Consider the following 17,243-nt stretch of genomic DNA (forward strand, 5'->3'; position numbering starts at 1 on the left):
CTTCACTGGGACCACCTTTCAGAAAGGCCCATTGACCTACTTTCTTTTTAGACTTTCTTTTAATTAAAAGGCCCAAATTTCTTGGGCATTAATTGAGGATTAGCTTGAGAATTAAGCTGAAATGCATCACACAGGGAACAAGCCAGTGAAATGGTGAGCTGTTTCCTCTTCTAATCAGTATTTAAACACGTCTGAGGGTCTTCTTATCCTAGACACAATGATGCAGCTTCCTCACTCGGTTAGAAGGACCAAGATAAGTGAGAGGGCTCCTGATGCTCTGCCTGGTGGAGGTGGCTATGGATTCAGCAGCCTTTGGATATTCTCTGTTGGCTTCTAAGAATTGCATCTCTCCATCTCTCCTCACCCTGACTTTGCTTTTCTTTAGTCATGTGACAAGTGATTATTCGGGGCTCAAAGTCACAGCTTGCTTTGCATTTCCTGTTGGGGTGCCCAGGGACTTATGGGAGTCTGAGCTGCACCCAGTATCCCAGACATCCCAGAGTGAGTTCTACACCTGACCTGACAAATTTTTATTTAGTGTCCCTCATGCTCCCAGCCTAGGCCACAGGCAGAGGAGGTTGAAGGACACACACAAAAAGCCCTCAGGCACCTGAGAGTGACTTATCATGAAGGTAGCACATGAAAAATGTCAAAGGACGTAGCAAGATGTTGTGTTTGACCAGAGGAGGAACGTGACTCAGAAGTTCATGATGATCAAAGAGAGCATCTGGGAGTGAAACTCAGGCTGTGTCTTCATGGAGAGGACTCATTCAGGTGAAAGAGGATGTCCCAGGCTAAACAAAGAAAGAAATGTTGTTTGGTAAGAGAATGAGCACTGCTTTTGCAAAGTAGTTTTATTCCCCACTTACAGTTCAGACATTCCTATCCTAGATTCACAAGTTTGGCCATTTCATATATCCTGATCATGTATAGCCACTCAACAGGAACAAGGGACAAACCGATAACTGCGAGTGGCAAGAATCACCACACAGATCAGGGAAAGACAACTGTGGCTCTTGTTTGATCCTGGGCGGGTCAAAAGCTTCCTCTCTCAGTGGCATTGGGACTGTCCAGAGCATGAATGAGGCATTTTATGTGTAGGCCTTCAATAAAGGACTGCTGTGACTAACATTTTTCTAGAATGGAATCAAAATCATATTTAAAGTATACAAGCAACAGAAAATCACAGACTCAAGCAACCTGGCCCCTGCAGTCATCACACTACTTCATGGCCCTGCCCTGGCTCCCTGGTGATTCCTTATCTAGACCCCTGAGCTTCACCTGTCATCTCTCAGTGTTCAGTGCCATCTCCTAAGCCCATTTGGGCAGCAGCCACCTTTAAAGAAGTTTGTTTCGAAATGGACGCTGAGAACAGAAGCCCCCACTGCAATGCCAATCTCAACCAGTGGTGTGTCAGGACCTATAGGACCTGGGGAAGGAGGTGTGGCAAACTCAGCCTATGGCCCAGAACACCTGCCACGCTGAGTGCTCAGCCTTTCTCTGCTCCTCAGGTTCATGTGCGGACTGTGGGGAGGGGATATGCAGGGAACTCATTCAGTGATGACATCAGGAGCCCTGAGACAATTTGCTTAACCTCCTACACCCATATTATATTATAAGTTACTAGAGGCCCGGTGCACGAAATTCGTGCACAGAGGGGGGTTGTCCCTCAGCCCAGCCTGTACCCTCTCCAATCTGGGACCCCTCAAGGGATGTCGACTGCCCGTTTAGGCCCAATCCCTGGGCAGTCGGACATCCCTCTCACAATCCAGGACTGCTGGCTCCCAACTGCTTGCCTGCCTGCCTGCCTTCCTGATTGCCCCTAACCGCTTCTGCCTGCCAGCCTGATCACCCCCTAACCACTCTGCTGCCAGTCTGTTTGCCCCCAACTTCCCTCCTCTGCCGGCCTGGTCACCCCTAACTGCCCTCTCCTGCAGGGTTGATCACCTCCAACTGCCCTCCCTTGCAGGCTTGGTCCCTCTCAACTGCCCTCCCTTGCAGGCCGGGTGCCTCCCAACTGTCCTCTCCTGCTGGCCATCTTGTGGTGGCCATCTTGTGTCCACATGGGGGCAGGATCTTTGACCACATGGGGGCAGCTATATTGTGTGTTGCAGTGATGATCAATCTGCATAGTACTCTTTTATTAGATAGGATAGAGGCCTGGTACAGGGGTGGGGGCCAGCTGGTTTGCCCTGAAGGGCATCCCGGATCAGGGTGGGGTTCCCTTGGGGCATGGGGCAGCCTGAGCGTGGGGCCTGTGGTGGTTTGCAGGCGGGCCACGTCTCCTGGCAACGCAAGCGGAGGCCCTGGTATCTGGAATTTATTTTCCTTCTACAATTGAAACTTTGTAGCCTGGAGCGGAGCCAAGCCTGGGGCTCCCTCCGAGGCCGGCAGCCATTTGTGTTGGGGTTATAATTGAAACTTTGTTGCCTTAAGCAGGTGGGCCCGGCCAGGGTGTGTGGAAAGCTTTGCTTCCCCTGTTGCCGGCCGCAACCCTGGCCTGCTCTCTCAAGCTCCATTCTGCCGCCATTTGTTTGAATTTGTTTACCTTCTATAATTGAAACTTTGTAGCTTGAGTGGAGGCTTAGGCCTGCAACGGCTGGCAGAAAGCTTGGCTTCCTCTGTTACCTAGGAAACCTTGCTCTCTGTGGCTGTAGCCATCTTGGTTTGGGTTAATTTGCATACTTGCTCTGATTGGATGGTGGGCGTGGCTTGTGGGTGTGTTGGAGGTATGGTCAATTTGCATATTTGTCTATTATTAGATAGGATGAGAGGTCAGGGGGCTGGCTGAGCCACAGTGCCTGGCATACAGCTACTGCTCAATAATATTAACTGGAAAATACATAGTCTTATCCAACAGATATGAAGGTCAAGTCCTCTCTTGAATCCAAAAGCCAAGCATAGCTTTCATGCCCCAGGGTGTTGAAGCCCTCTCAGATTCCTACTCTCCACCCCCAATCACCCAGCGAAGCTAAGAGTCCTCCTTTCTTCTGGATCCTGCCATCCTCTTACCCATATAGGTGGAACTGTGGTTGTTCACATAAGGATCTGTCCCCTCCACTAGCTCAGGGACTGCTGGGAAGCAGTGGGTAGCACTAGTAGCTATCAATGATGCTTATATAAAATCAGGCTTGTCATTTGGCAGCCCCACCTTCTAACAGAGTTCACATGATGGGCTTAAATCCTGATTTGCTACCACGAGCATGAAAGACCTGAATTATGTTTGCCAGCTATTCCAGAATGGTGCCCTTTGAGAAAGCAGCCAGGTGTTCATCATGCTAAAGGACTTCCTTCTGTAAACAAGAGAACACCCATAGCTGTAGAGAAGGGAGGCCTGGCAGGGCTGCTCGCTGATGGAGCCCACGCTAAGTCTGGCACACACTGTGCCTCTGTGGGCAACCCAGGGAGACCTCACGATGAGGGCTGGCAGACAGCCTGGATGGGGTTGAACATTGCATGTGCTTGACTTTTTGTGTAACAGGCCAACATGACATGTCTAACCATACAAATGGAAGTTTTATGATGATAGGATCAGTTTTTACTGAGATATTTATGTGACAAGCTGACAGATATAAAACTACAAAGCTTGCTTTTATGCTCCCCATCCTTCCAGAGGGAAAAAAAATAAATACTGAGATGATGGGTCACTTTGAAGAGAATTTATGATCTAAATTACTTAATACCTGGTAAACTTCTAGTCTGCATGATGATGTCTCTCTATGCTATTAAAGAGAAACTTCATTTCCCAATATTGCAATGGACCAATCCTGAAGAGGAATCACATATTTTGCCTTCCCCTATCATGGGTAAAAATCCCTGGAGGAAGGGCATCCACCCAGCTGCACTGCACCAGCGTCTCCCCAGCCTGTGTGGCACAGCCTCACCCTGCCACACAACATTGGTTCATCCCTTGGGAGAAAAACTACATCCTGAAATGAGTGTGTGCTGAATGTCAGCAATAAAACACAGCATTCCCGTGCTGCTGCAGAGTACACAACATCAGACTGGGAAACAGAGCAGAGGATGGCTTCAGGACAAATCCTAGTAACGGGACAGTGGCCACCGCCAACGTCTCTCCTTCATTTCAGTCCACATGACAACTGAGAGTGCGGCCTTTACCTGTGAGTCTGAGATCAGCCCAGCTGGTGCCACTTTGCTGTCCAAGTGGGTGTGGAAGGTGATGCAGAGGATGCTGGTGGGGGCTGCTATTAGACATTAGCAGCCTGACAACAACTTGACCTTTCTCACTGACTCAGGTGCTCCTTGTTACCTACATTTGGGGTCATAACCCAGCCCCTGGGCCAAGAGCAGGAGTCACACAGTAGAGGTATCACTGTCCTCACCTACAGAGGATAAACCAGGGGCCCGCCCACCCTCGCTCCATCAGCAATTTGGAAGGCCCCATTAGTTCATGTGTGTGGTCTTTACCAGAGGGCTCCAGATAAATGTCTCCTTCCCAACCCTTACTCAATGTTGCAGAGTCCTGGAGGGCTTGTGCCTAATACTGCACCTCCCAATGTCCACCCACCCTCTAATCCTGGCTGTCTGAATCTAGGAATTAGGGATGGACAAGGCTACAAGAGCATATTTCTCTTTTTTGTACTTGTTTCTTTACAGCAGGGGTGGGGAACCTTTTTTCTGCCCAGGGCCATTTGGATATTTATAATATCATTAACAGCCATATACAATTATCAACTTAAAAATTATGTTGCTATGAAAAAAGCTCCTAAATTTATTGAATTTTGAGTCCAACTTGTGGTTGCCTTGGCAAGGCCAGACCAATAGATAGTCTGCTGGCTGGATGTTCCCCACCCTGATTTAGAGTGATGTCACTTCTGGGGAACCATGGAGGGTCAGAGCTGGGTGGGAGCATTACAGATAGAGAAATGGGGTTCCAAAGCAGAGGCTCTTTTTGATGACCACATGGCAAGGCAGTCACTAGAGCCAGGCTCTTTTGAAACCCAGACTGGTGCCTTCCCGGGGTGCTTCTTCCTGCCTTCTCCCACCTCTCTAGCATCCTGCCTCCTACTAGCACATTCTCAGAGTCTAATTTTTTCCAGGGTATTTGTGGGATTCTGCCCTTTCCCTGAAACATGTTGGTAGCCCAGGAGAAAGCATGAGTGGGTGTGAATGTGTATGCTAGTGTGCATGTGTGCACCAGTGTGTGTGTGTATGTGTGGGTGTGTGCATGCACACACGCGGTATCCAGCCCAAATTAAACTCTTTTACCATATTTTATCAGATCGATCTTCTGTGTACTCCTCAGCATTGTCTCATTTAAATAAAACTTCCATTTGTAACAATCCTATAAATAGAAAGCCCTATTGATCCAGGCCCCAACAGCACTCTGCACTTTGGTTCTCACTGAAGCCTGACTGGTTAATGTGAGGGCTACAATTTATTATGCGGCAGACACTAATACAGGGCAAGGCCATGCCATGTAGGGCTCTAAACACAGGTGTACTGAGCTCGGCCAAGCAAGGTCAATGGGGCCATGTTCAGGATCACAGTGTGCTCTTGATTTGCCATTTCATAACCTTTATGGAGGCCTCCCACCCAGTCGTGTCTCAGCAGTCTCTCACCACATGGTTAAAGATGTCGGCCTCAGAGCACCCAAATGCTAGATTGTTTTATACTCAGAGGCCAAGCTGGGGCAAGTGTGAGTAGACTTGATAATTGTGTCTGGTCTACTGGAGATATGGAATTGACCACTAAATGCCTACTGTGCATAGGACACGGTTATCTGTGAGTGGAATTTATTTCCGTCAGAAACTGTAGACTTAGGACCTGCATCCATTGCTTTGTTGATTGAGCCATTCACCATTACTTTCATCAGTCTGCTGGGCATTATTGATAGTTTATAATCAAACTAGAGACCCAATGCATGAAGATTTGTGCAAGAATAGTCCTTCCTTCCCCTGGCTGTTGGCACCGGCTTCCCTCCGGCTGCTGCCGCCACCCACCAGGGGCGTGCTCTGAGCTGTGCCGCGGCCACTTGGAGCGCACCGCCACCCCTGGTGTGTGTCTGCTGGGGCTGGGGGCAGCACGCAGTCCCCTCCCGCCCATCTGCACGCGCAACTCCTCCTAAGCAGTTGTGATGCAGCCTCCTCCTGAGCCAGTCGTGACACCCAGCTAATTTGCATATTACCTGTTTATATAGAGAGATGATTTCTCCCAAATTCATGGAAACTAAGTCTGAATGGGATGTTGGTCTGATAATAGAGATAAGAGCATATATACAGGGTGTCCTAAAAAAAGGTATACACATTTTAACAGCTGATAGCTAAATTTTGAAAATGAAATGTATTTTAATAAACACTGCCTTTATAATTATTCAAAGTGACTGCATACATTTTGCGGGGGACACCCTATATATTCATGCACAAGAAATCTGGCTCATAGCCCCTCTCTGCTTCACTGGCAGAAACCCCACAGACCCAACACCAAACCACCTCAGAACACAAGAGTGTACTTACCAAAGCTGGGGTTATTCTGTTACAAATCACACATCGAATAGGGCAACTATATAATGCACATGAACTTCACTAAGCCTCACCCACTTCTCTTTCAGTGTAGTTCCTTCAGCCTGAAATGAAACACATGCTTTCATGTCTTCCTTACAGGCCTGGTCCCTGACTGCCTGTGAGCTTACATACACTTATACACACACACACAGCTACAAACATCAGTTTACACACACACACACACACACACACACACACAAACAAACACATGCATGCATAGTGGGAACATAATTTTATGGTGCTAACACCATATCAGTCAACATAAGTACCAGCACGCTTTCTCTCCAAAGCATCAGTGAGGCTGGGAGAAACTAAGCTTCTGGATGCTCAGTATCATTTGGTTTCTCCAGGAAAAAGGATAAAACTTGAGTGGGTGCTTGTTCTAGATCCAAGTAATTAACAGTCTTATGCAGGTAGGTAGTTGTCCCAGGAAAAAGAAACTTTACCAAAGGAGGAATCCCATTTGCTTTAGAGCTATTTGCAGGTATAAAGAATGGTTTTCCAGTTTCTACTGGTTCCATGATATTGAACACATCACTGGGCGCAGGTTTGGGCCAGGGTCCTTGGCACAGAGAGCCGTGCTCACGCTCACATGGCATCTACACTCTCACACACACACGGTGTTCTCACTAAGAGCAAAGCTGAACTTGCTTATCTGTTACGCTGTAATACAGGTCTTAATAAAGTCTTTTTTACCGTTAAATTCTAATAACTTGGGATATAGGTAGGATAGAAACAATATCTAAGTGGCATTTAAAAGTAAATCCATTAAATTTTAGGGTACCTGCATTACATGGTTAGAACATTATCATTTAGATCCTGCAGGGGAAATGGCCACTTTAAGAGAGAAGGAAAATTGTGTACTTTGGAAAACACGATCCAAGTCTAATATCATTTGTGAGACGAGAACTCTCTGCTCATTACCAGGAAGATTGTTTTTATCCTACCCATAACTAAAGTTATTAAAGTTTGAGACTGTAAATGCTTAATGAGAAACTGAGGAATAAATGACAACAGCTAGGACCTGGACTAGTATTTATGGATGATAAACTTTAAATCACAATTGTGAGATAGTGCCCTGGCCTACATGGTACACCTCCACCCCCCCCCACACACACACCTTGTGAGTGTGAAATGACTACATGGTAAAATAATAAGTGGAGGACCATGCTAACCATGATGCTGTCCAATGGGGGGAGGCACTTCTACTTGTATTCAAGAATGGAGTTGACTCCAGCTAGAAGCCAGAGCAATATGATCCACTTGTCCCCACCTGCCCCGAAGTCATCCTCTGTCCATACCCTCCAAATAGTGGAGACCAGGATGTTCCTGCGTGGACAGAAAGAGTGGCAGCACCTTGCACACAAGAGAAGACATGGGAGGCATTCTGTCAGCTGGGAGGAGTGGACCACCCCAGCTGATGAGGGTTCAATTGGAACTCAGCATCTGCAAACTGAGACTAAAATGCCAATATGGTCAGCCAAGGATGGGCTGGCTGGCTCTCTGTTTCTTTAGTGGAGGCTGCTAGAGTTGTCAATTGAGCCCTCTGCCTTGGGCCAGGCTGCAACTTGGTGAAACTGTGAACTGAGTGGTGGTCTTCATGACATTACATGTGAGGGGTCACTTTCTGCTAGGACATTCATTATCCTCTTGGAGTCCTACCTAAAAGAACCCTCTGGACATTGCTGTAGATCAGTGGTTAGACTCTGCTGGGAGCTTTTTAAAAATACGGATGACCAATAATATGAGCTCGAAGATTCTCATTTTATTAAACTAGTGGCCTGGTGCACGAAATTCATGCACTTTAAAAGGGAATTAATTAGAGAAAATATTTTAATATTGCTATTTGCCCTTTCTCTATAATAGAAGTGTCAGAGATGAAAGAAAATTAGTAAAATGTATATGAAAATCTCCCTCCTGTCAGAGTCTGGGGCACACCACGGAATCCAGAGTCAAGTCCCCGCCCACCTGCACGTACTTCGAAATCACAGTAGACCCTGACCTGGCCAGTCCCACCCCCGTCAAGCCCCTCCAGGCAGGGGGCGCAGCCTCAGGTCCCCCATAAAGCTCCACCCGGTGGGGGGGGGGGTGCAGCCTCAGGTCCCTTGGCACAGCCTCAGGTCCCACAGCCTAGCGCCAGGGCAGGGGGTGAGGCCTGAGGTCCCCCATCAAGACCCACTGGGCAGGGGGTGCAGCCTCAGGTCCCCATCAAGCCCCGCTGGGTAGGGGGTGCGGCCTAAGGTCCCTCACCCCCAGCCAGGCGCCATGCAGCCTCAGGTCCCTGCTGTTCGGTCATGATTTTACTGCATCCTGGCTAATTTGCATATTCCTCTACTATTAGATAGATGGGAGTGAGGCCTGAGTACTCACATATGGTAAAGGCTCCTGAGAATACACCAAGGAGCTCTGGTGGGGAACCATAAACTGGGAGCCACTCCTGCCCTGAAAGATGGTCCCTGAGCCAGTCTCAGCAGGTGGGGAAGAAAGCACAGGGTGCCACAGCCCTGTCCTGGTGAAGCCCAGGGAGGAACTGTATTGCAGAGAAGGAATGGAAATGGGTGGGAATGGCAGCTGGACCTGAGAGGGTCTCTCAGAGTTCCTGTGGACCTCAGCGTGGCTCAGAGAGAGGGAGAATGGTTTCCCATGCCTGCAGAAAGAGGTAAGTTCTGAGCAGCCTTATAGTTCCATCCTGCATTTCCCACAGTCTCCGAGTAGAGACATGGAGCATGTGCTCTCTGCACTCCCAGTGGGCACAGGAGAGGAGTGAGGGCTGGTGTCCAGGTGGGAAAGGGTTATAGGGGGTCCTGAATGCTATCTGACTGTCATTCAGAAGGTAATGGGCATCTCTGACAGGTTTGGGGCCCAGGTGAGGAGTGTGCAGGGAACTGATTTAGGAATATTCCTCTGTAGGATGTGATTTGAGAAGACAGTAGAAAGGAGAGAGGCTGGCTAGGAGCGGGTGTCAGAGTACAAGAAAGAGGTGAAGTTTGTATCTTCTTATGAGGATCAAGAGCATCCCCTCAGAGTTGTTTCAGGGTTTATGATTTCTCACTGGTATCACTCAGTATGAAGGATACAAATGTGCTCAAAGGGGTTGCCAACTGTAGGATCCAAACTATTAATTTAAGGGTGTCATGCAACTGTAGAGAAGGCATTGTGAATGGTTGGTCCTGTGGCAAACTGGAGAATCCACATGGCAGGAGGTATTCCCATTCAAAACTATTAAAACACTGTCAACAGACACCACATCTCTCTGGGTACGTTTTGAGTTTTAACCTGAGAGCTCCTGCGGCTCCTACTTCTCCTTGATGGGGGGCACCATCCTCCACCCTGGGCTCTTCCATCTTGTTCTCTCCATTCCTTGCGGTGAAGTATGGTGTGGGGGAGCACCTGTATAAAGTGTAGGATTGGAGCAAGTGATAAGAGAGGCTTCGGACATAGATTGTCAACAGCCTCCACATACTATGGCTATAGATGGCCTGGGCACCAGGCAGCTCAAGACCAGTCTGGTGAGATTGCTCTGTATCCTATGCCAGTCAGAAAGCACAGACCCTCACCATCACCACCACCACCACCTCCACCCACCCCTCTGTGGTCCTCTTTCTGCCCTGTTTTAAGCATACAGTTACCCACAGCTTCAAGGCTGGGAGAAAGTGGAGCAAGGAAATGGCTCTATTAGCCAAGTACTGAGGACTGACTTGCATCACTTTCCTTTCATTATGTAAGAATGTTGTACAAATCATTAGGTAAAATGTGATGTGACTCTTCCTTCAATTAAACACAATGATGGGAGCAATAGTGTGCAAATTCCCCTGGAGAGTATCTTCTCTGCACAGTGCAATGACTATTAGTTTTCCGCCAAAATAAAGGTCACCAGACAGGAGCCTCTCCCACCCAAGCCTGACTTCCTTGGACATGCAGTGTAATCAGGCGAGATGTGTCACACTCAGGAAGGCAAAGGTACAATTATATTGAATATGCCTAGTGCACTGCAACCTGGCCCCTACTCTCCCAAGTGCCCAGATGTCATAGATCCTGGAGCTTGGCTCACAGAGTTCATCCTTCCTATTTGTCTTGATTTAAGGAAGAGGCAAATAGTCCCAGTGCCTGATCTGAGCCACTTGAGTATCAGAAGTTTCCTATGGATGGTATCACCTGCAGAGAACAGCAGAGAGTGTGAATCTTGATTCACTTACTCATGTGCAGGAATGCACCCTTCTTCATTTTTCTACAACTTAATGTCTAATTTAAGCCTTCATTACATTGTGTGGCAAATTAATCTCAGATAACTCAAGGCTCTTGCCTGGGATTGGTCTAAATTCCAGGAAATTATGCAGAGAAAAGTGCCTGGGGGGAGACAGGAGGATGGAGCCCATGGTCCTCAGTCCATGCTGTCATCCACCAGTAGGAATATAGTCCTGCCTGGTCCTTAGTTATCCATCTGGCCTGTCACAGCTCTCAGCATCTCACTCATGTGAACAAGAAATAGGATCTGGGGAATTATGAGGATGAGATGCTCTGAGAGACTAAAAATCTTCCAAGACCATGAGCACCAAGTGTCTTTGAACTCAGCCAGCCCAGCATCCTACTTCTAGGAATACCCACTGATCTTCTCTGGGGACCCAACCCTTCTCACCACTCAGTCCAGTTGACTTGGAAGGAACTGAATCCACATCCCAGCTCATGGAGGAAAGTCGTGACATAGCCAACCAGCCCATTTCACTCCCCTAGCCAAACTGATGTGTTCAAAGATAAATCCTTCAGAATTGTCCACTGACAGTCTTCCTATGTTTGGAAGTACTGGGGAAGAAGCAGTGTGTTTGTGGGGGGGGGGGGGGGGCGGTCATTAAGTTGGAAGGATGAAGCTGGGAATTGCTGGGGGCAATCTGGCACTATTTGGAGGGAATCTGCCTGAGAAGCAACGCAATATGGAGACTGGCAGAGTGGAGGGATGGAAGGAGACTGGTTCTGTTGGCCTTGAGCTCCTGGTCCAGCTACACCTGAAGCCATCTGCACCATCTACTTTTCAGTTACATGAAATGATAATTTGCCTTTCCTTTTCAGGCTAGTTTGAGCTGGGCTTCTGTGCAACCAGAATAATTTGAGTAGGACATTATGGATCTAAAAGTAAAAATCATTCCAGCTTAAGAAACCTAAGGGCAGGGCAGATCCAGGTATGCTGGGCTCTGAACTTGTATAATTTTAGCAGCTCTCTTTAAGAAAAAGAAGATCACATTACAAATACAGAGTGTCATAGGGCCATTTTATAATAGGAAAGGACACATGGAAATAGGGGCCCTGAAACTTAAGCTTCTTTAGCTCACTTGTAATTGGGAGGCCCAGGAAGTGGTCTGCATTGTTCTATAAAGCCTTTGATAAAAGCACATAATCTCTTTTAGGTCTCTGTTTCATCATCTAAGGCAGTGGTTCTCAACCTTTCTAATGCTTCGATCCTTTAATACAGTTCCTCATGTTGTGGTGACCCCCAACCATAAAATTATTTTCGTTGCTACTTCATAACTGTAATTTTGCTACTGTTATAAATCATAATGTAAATATCTGTGTTTTCTGATGGCCTAAGGTGACCCTCACGACCCACAGGTTGAGAACCGCTGCTGTAGAGCCTAAGACCATTGGAAAACACAAATATTTACATTATGATTCATTAACAGTAGCAAAATTACAGTTATGAAGTAGCAATGAAAATAATTTTATGGTTGGGGGTCACCACAACATGAGGAACTGTATTTTAAAGGGTCTCAGCATTAGAAAGGTTGAGAACCACTGATCCAAGGCAAGAGGATTAATCTAAGTTAAATCTCATCCCACTTAAAAACACCATGTGTTTACAATCTTAATTGAAGAAATTATATCATTTAAAGTTATTTTTTTCAATATTTGCTTGGACGAAAATTTCTCTGTCTGTCCAGCACCTGCCTGGGTGATGTGATTTGTCTGGACCTCTGCATCTCTCTTTCCTATCTTCCTCCTGCAGGCCACTCCACTGCTCCACTCACACTGGCCCAAGCAATGGGCCAGAGATTCAGGACAGCCATGCATTTCCACCATCTTGGTGGGCATAGGACTGACCAGGAAAGGGAAGAGGCTGATTTGGGGAAATAATGCCAAGTTTCGTACTTTCTAAGTAAGTGTTTCTCTCTCAGCTGTCTGGGAAGAGAAGCTTTCTTTAAAAATGTTTTCATACAAAATTTCTAAAATGCTGAAAATACAATAAGATTAACAGTCCCTAGAGGCAATGGCTTAAATATTTTATCTTCTTAGATATCAGTTACACTGCACTTTCCTCCAAGGATCTAAAGTCTTTTAAATATAGCATCTAATTAATCCTCCTGTCATCTGTAGATGGAGCAGCATCATTACCCTGATTTCACAGGTGAGGACACAGACACTATGGGAGGGGGGTCCACAGACAGAAGCAGCAGCCTAATTCCAATTAGTAGAGACCCCAGCCACACCACTGGTAGTTGACCCAGTGGGGACATCATTCATAAAACGCCTTCAAAAGAGGCCACTCCTGACCTACACAACACACGGCGTTCAGAGTACAGCAGACAGTCACCAAAGAGATACCAAGGAAGGTTAGAGACATCTCTGACCCAGATGCACAGACAAGGTCCCAGAGAGCAAATGACTCATCTCACCAAGAAATAAGCGATTCAGGATTCAGATGGCCACATCTCTAACAGATCTCCTAAGCTTTGAATTTTCACAAACGGGTTATTTTTAAACAACCCCTTTATTAAAAGAGTTGTTGGGCTAAAATGGCACCCGCCCCCCCCCCAAAAAAAAAGCAGAAAACAATGCTCATAATCATTAGCTTGTGTTTGATGCACCTCCCACGCGCCAGGCAGCATGCCCCACAATGGTTATCTTCTATCTCTGACCCCCAGCCCTGAACTGTAACCATCACTGTTCTCACTTTAAGAGGCAGAGATGACACCTCAATGAGCTTAACTCATTGCTTCCAACTAGAGAGCAGGAGGACAGGAGAATTCTTCCCCCGGCTGCTCGCTGCTGCTCCTCAGTTTCATTTTTCAAACCATTTGATTGTTTAGATGTAGCATTAAGCAATATGGCCCATCACTTCTGGTGACTCCTGCTGGATAAACCAGGAGATAGAAGCTAAGGAGAGACACTCCCCCCTCCCACCCACCCCACCCCTCCAGGAGCACACCTTTCTCGCAGCCATCACCACAGTAACTGCAGGTGTAAGGGTTGCAGCACAGTGTTTTCAAAAGGAGCCGATTCAACTCAGAAGTCACCCAAAGGCTCTCTCATTGTCAAAATGCAGAACCCCTGTTCCTGCCTCCTCCCCAAATCCAGAGCACCAACCCCATAGTGCAAGCCCAGAGGATGTGCCAAAACATCAAATCCAAAATATCCTCCCTCTTGGCTCACATGACAGTGCTTCCAGGGAGAGAAACATAATGGAGATAAAGGGGAGGAAAGGGATCACAGAAAAAAAAAGATGGAAGCAAGGGGCAAGGTTGTGTGTGTGTGTGTGTGTGTGTGTGTGTGTGTGTGTGTGTGTAGGGAAGGAGGGAGAGGATGGATGAGCATATGTCACAGACAGACCAGGAGCAACAAAGAAAGAAAGAAAAGGTCATCCAGGAGTGGAAGGAGAAAAAGAAAGAAAGAGAGAGAAAGGTGGAAAGCAGGGAGTGGAGGAGAAAGATGAAAGAGAAGAGACTAGGAGAGAAAACCCAGCACTGAGACACGAGCCTCTGACCCAAGTTGTAAAATGACAAGGATTGAGTGAGCAGTTTTTAATACAGATAATATTGTCCATGTAGTCTATAAATATAAAATTAAATGCTGACCTCTCTGGTCCATGTCAAAAGTCCCAGCCAGTGTCAGCACATATTGTTTTTATTTGTTTCAAGAGAAAATAGATCAACAACATTAAGCTCCCAATGAACAGAGAATTGAATGAATTAAAAAGCAGAGCCATAAATCGCACTGGGTTTATTGGCACCGTGATAAACATGCCTAGGACTCCACGGGGAGTGGGGTCTGGAGTATTCTCAATACCCCGCAGCCTCCTCGCCACCAAGAAAGGAAAAGAGATATTAAGACTGGGCGCTCTTCTCCACTCTCACTGCCTCTATCCATCACCATATGACAAAGGCTCCAGCACACATTTCAAGAAATATTGAGAAGGAGGAGAACCTGGGAACAAGGCAATTTGGAGTAGCCCTGGGGATTCAGGGTGCCCCAGTGCCCCCCTCCACCAGCTACATTTGACAAGAGGAGTTGTTAGGGAAGGGAGAGCTGGGCCTGAAGTCCGAAGCATCCAGGAGGCCCTGGCCAGCCCGCCGCCCACCCTCCCGGCTCCCACTCTCCTAGGCCAGTTGGTTATTCACAGGAACAGCTGCTTGCCAACCAGGGAAATGCATTTATTTCCAGCTTAGGAATTCACACCATAACTTGGGCAGTTGCTAAATAAAGCATCATTCCTTTCACAAAGCCAATTTCGTGTGGACTTTTCAGCACTGACTTTATGATGAATCTGAACAATTCTTAATTATAGAGACAGAGCTGAGAACCAGCATTTACAGAGAGGAGACAAACTGTTCACAGGACTCACACTGTCTCTTGGCGTGGCCAGTTTGGCCCCCAGAAGCCACACAGAGGAGTCAGAGACACAGAATCTGCCTGCCATCCAAACACCACTCCTTTATTACCTGCCTCTAACCAGGCTGTAACTATGGAGGTTGAGAGTCAGGCAGAGCAGAGATGGAATAAATTGTTTTACTAGACTTTTTGATGACCCCTCAGCTGCCACCATCAGTTGAAAAAGGAAGACCCCAAGATTTGGGCAGAAGAATCTTATTTGAAAGAAGTACTAAAAGGTAACATAAATCAGACTGAAAATAACTTTCACTTATAAACAAAAGAAATGCTATACATTTATAAAGCAATGGTAAACAAATGGACTACATCATTAAAACTCAGAAATAATTACCTTTTAAAACAAATTTATAAAGCAATAAAGATTGCTTAGCTATTAAAATATTTTAGATAAGTAATTATTTTTACAAAGCTACTATTTGCTCTACAATTTCTACTGATACTGATACTTTAAGTCTGTCACTGATTGTGATAAAACTCGGTCAGATGACCGCGCAGCTGGCTTGGCTCATGGACAACATTTTTTTACCATTACAGTTACATGACCTTAATTAGATGAGAGAGTCATCCTCTCTGATGTGGGAGTGTATGGGGGTGTGCGCTTTGGCACATCACTTAGGATTTTGTTCTTTCTTTATAATAAAAATAGTAATAAAGTGGCCAGCACATCCAGTGCTCATCACAGGTTTTCCCGATGTCCATGTAATTCACCCCCACAACACCCCTGCCAGGCAAATGTCAGTATTATGTCCAGGAAACGGAGGCACATAGAGGTTAGATAACTTGCCCAAGGTCACCCATAAATGGCAGAATGGATTCCAGCTCAGGCAGCCTAGCTATAGTCTCTGCTCTTGGACACTGTATACAGTCTTATTTCTTTCCTGGGTTCTGCCTAGCAGCAACCCAAGTCCCATCTAAAAGGCCACATTCAATCTCAAAGGGATATCTGCACCCCTATGCTCACTGAAGCATTATTTTCAATATTCAAGATATGAAAAAAACAACCTAAGGATCTGTCGACAGATGAGTGAATAAAGAAAATGTGGCATAAAATATACAACAGGATATTATTCAGCCATAAAACAAAGAAATCCTGCCATTTGCAACAATGTGAATGAACCTGGGAGGGCATTATGCTCAGTGAAATAAGAGAAAGACAAATACTGCATGGGATCACTTGTATGTGTAATCTAAAAAAATAAAAAAAAAGTTGAGCTCACAGAAACAGAAAGTAGAATGGTGGCTGCCAGGGGATGAGGGAGGAGAAATTGGGAGATATTGGTCAATGGTCACAAACTTTCAGTTATAAGCTGAATAACTTCTGGGGACTAGTTCATAACATTGTAACATACACTGAGTGGCCAGATTATGATGATCTCTGAACGCATAATAATCTGGCCACTCAGTGTATATCCTATATAATAAAAGGCAAATATGCAAATTGTCCCCTTGACCAGGAGTTCGACCTGTAGGCAGGCCGGCCAACCGCCCATGTCCCCTCCCCCTGGCTAGGCTGGCCGGACCCCACCCATGCACGAATTCATGTAGCAGGCCTTGTGTGTGTGTGTGTGTGTGTGTGTGTGTGTGTGTATGTGTGTATACACACACACACACACACACTGAGTGGCCAGATTATTATGCGTTCAGAGATCATAATAATCTGGCCACTCAGTGTATACTCAATTTGATAAGAGAGTAGGTAAGTGTTCTCACCACCTAAAAAAAAAAAAAGTAACTATGTGACGTGATGGATTTGCTAGTCAACTTGATTGTGGTCATCATTTCACAACATGCACGTATATCAAAGCATCACGTTGTACCCTTTAAATATATACAACTGTACTTGTATATAAAGCTGGGGGGGTAGGGGGAGACCACGTTTGTCCCTTGCAGTTCCCATGCAGTGTGGAGTTCCCAGGTCTGCCCTGAACAAGACTCCAGTGTGGATTATGAAAGGATAACTACAGCTTGACTAACACTGGCCCCAATCTGGTCACCCAGAACTCTAGGGCCTGAAGACCCCCTAGTGTCTTTGGGTGTGCCCTGGTGGGTCTCACAGGAGCTCTC

The sequence above is a fragment of the Cnephaeus nilssonii genome, assembly GCF_951640355.1.
Source record: "Cnephaeus nilssonii genome assembly, chromosome: 20".
Taxonomy (NCBI): domain Eukaryota; kingdom Metazoa; phylum Chordata; class Mammalia; order Chiroptera; family Vespertilionidae; genus Cnephaeus; species Cnephaeus nilssonii.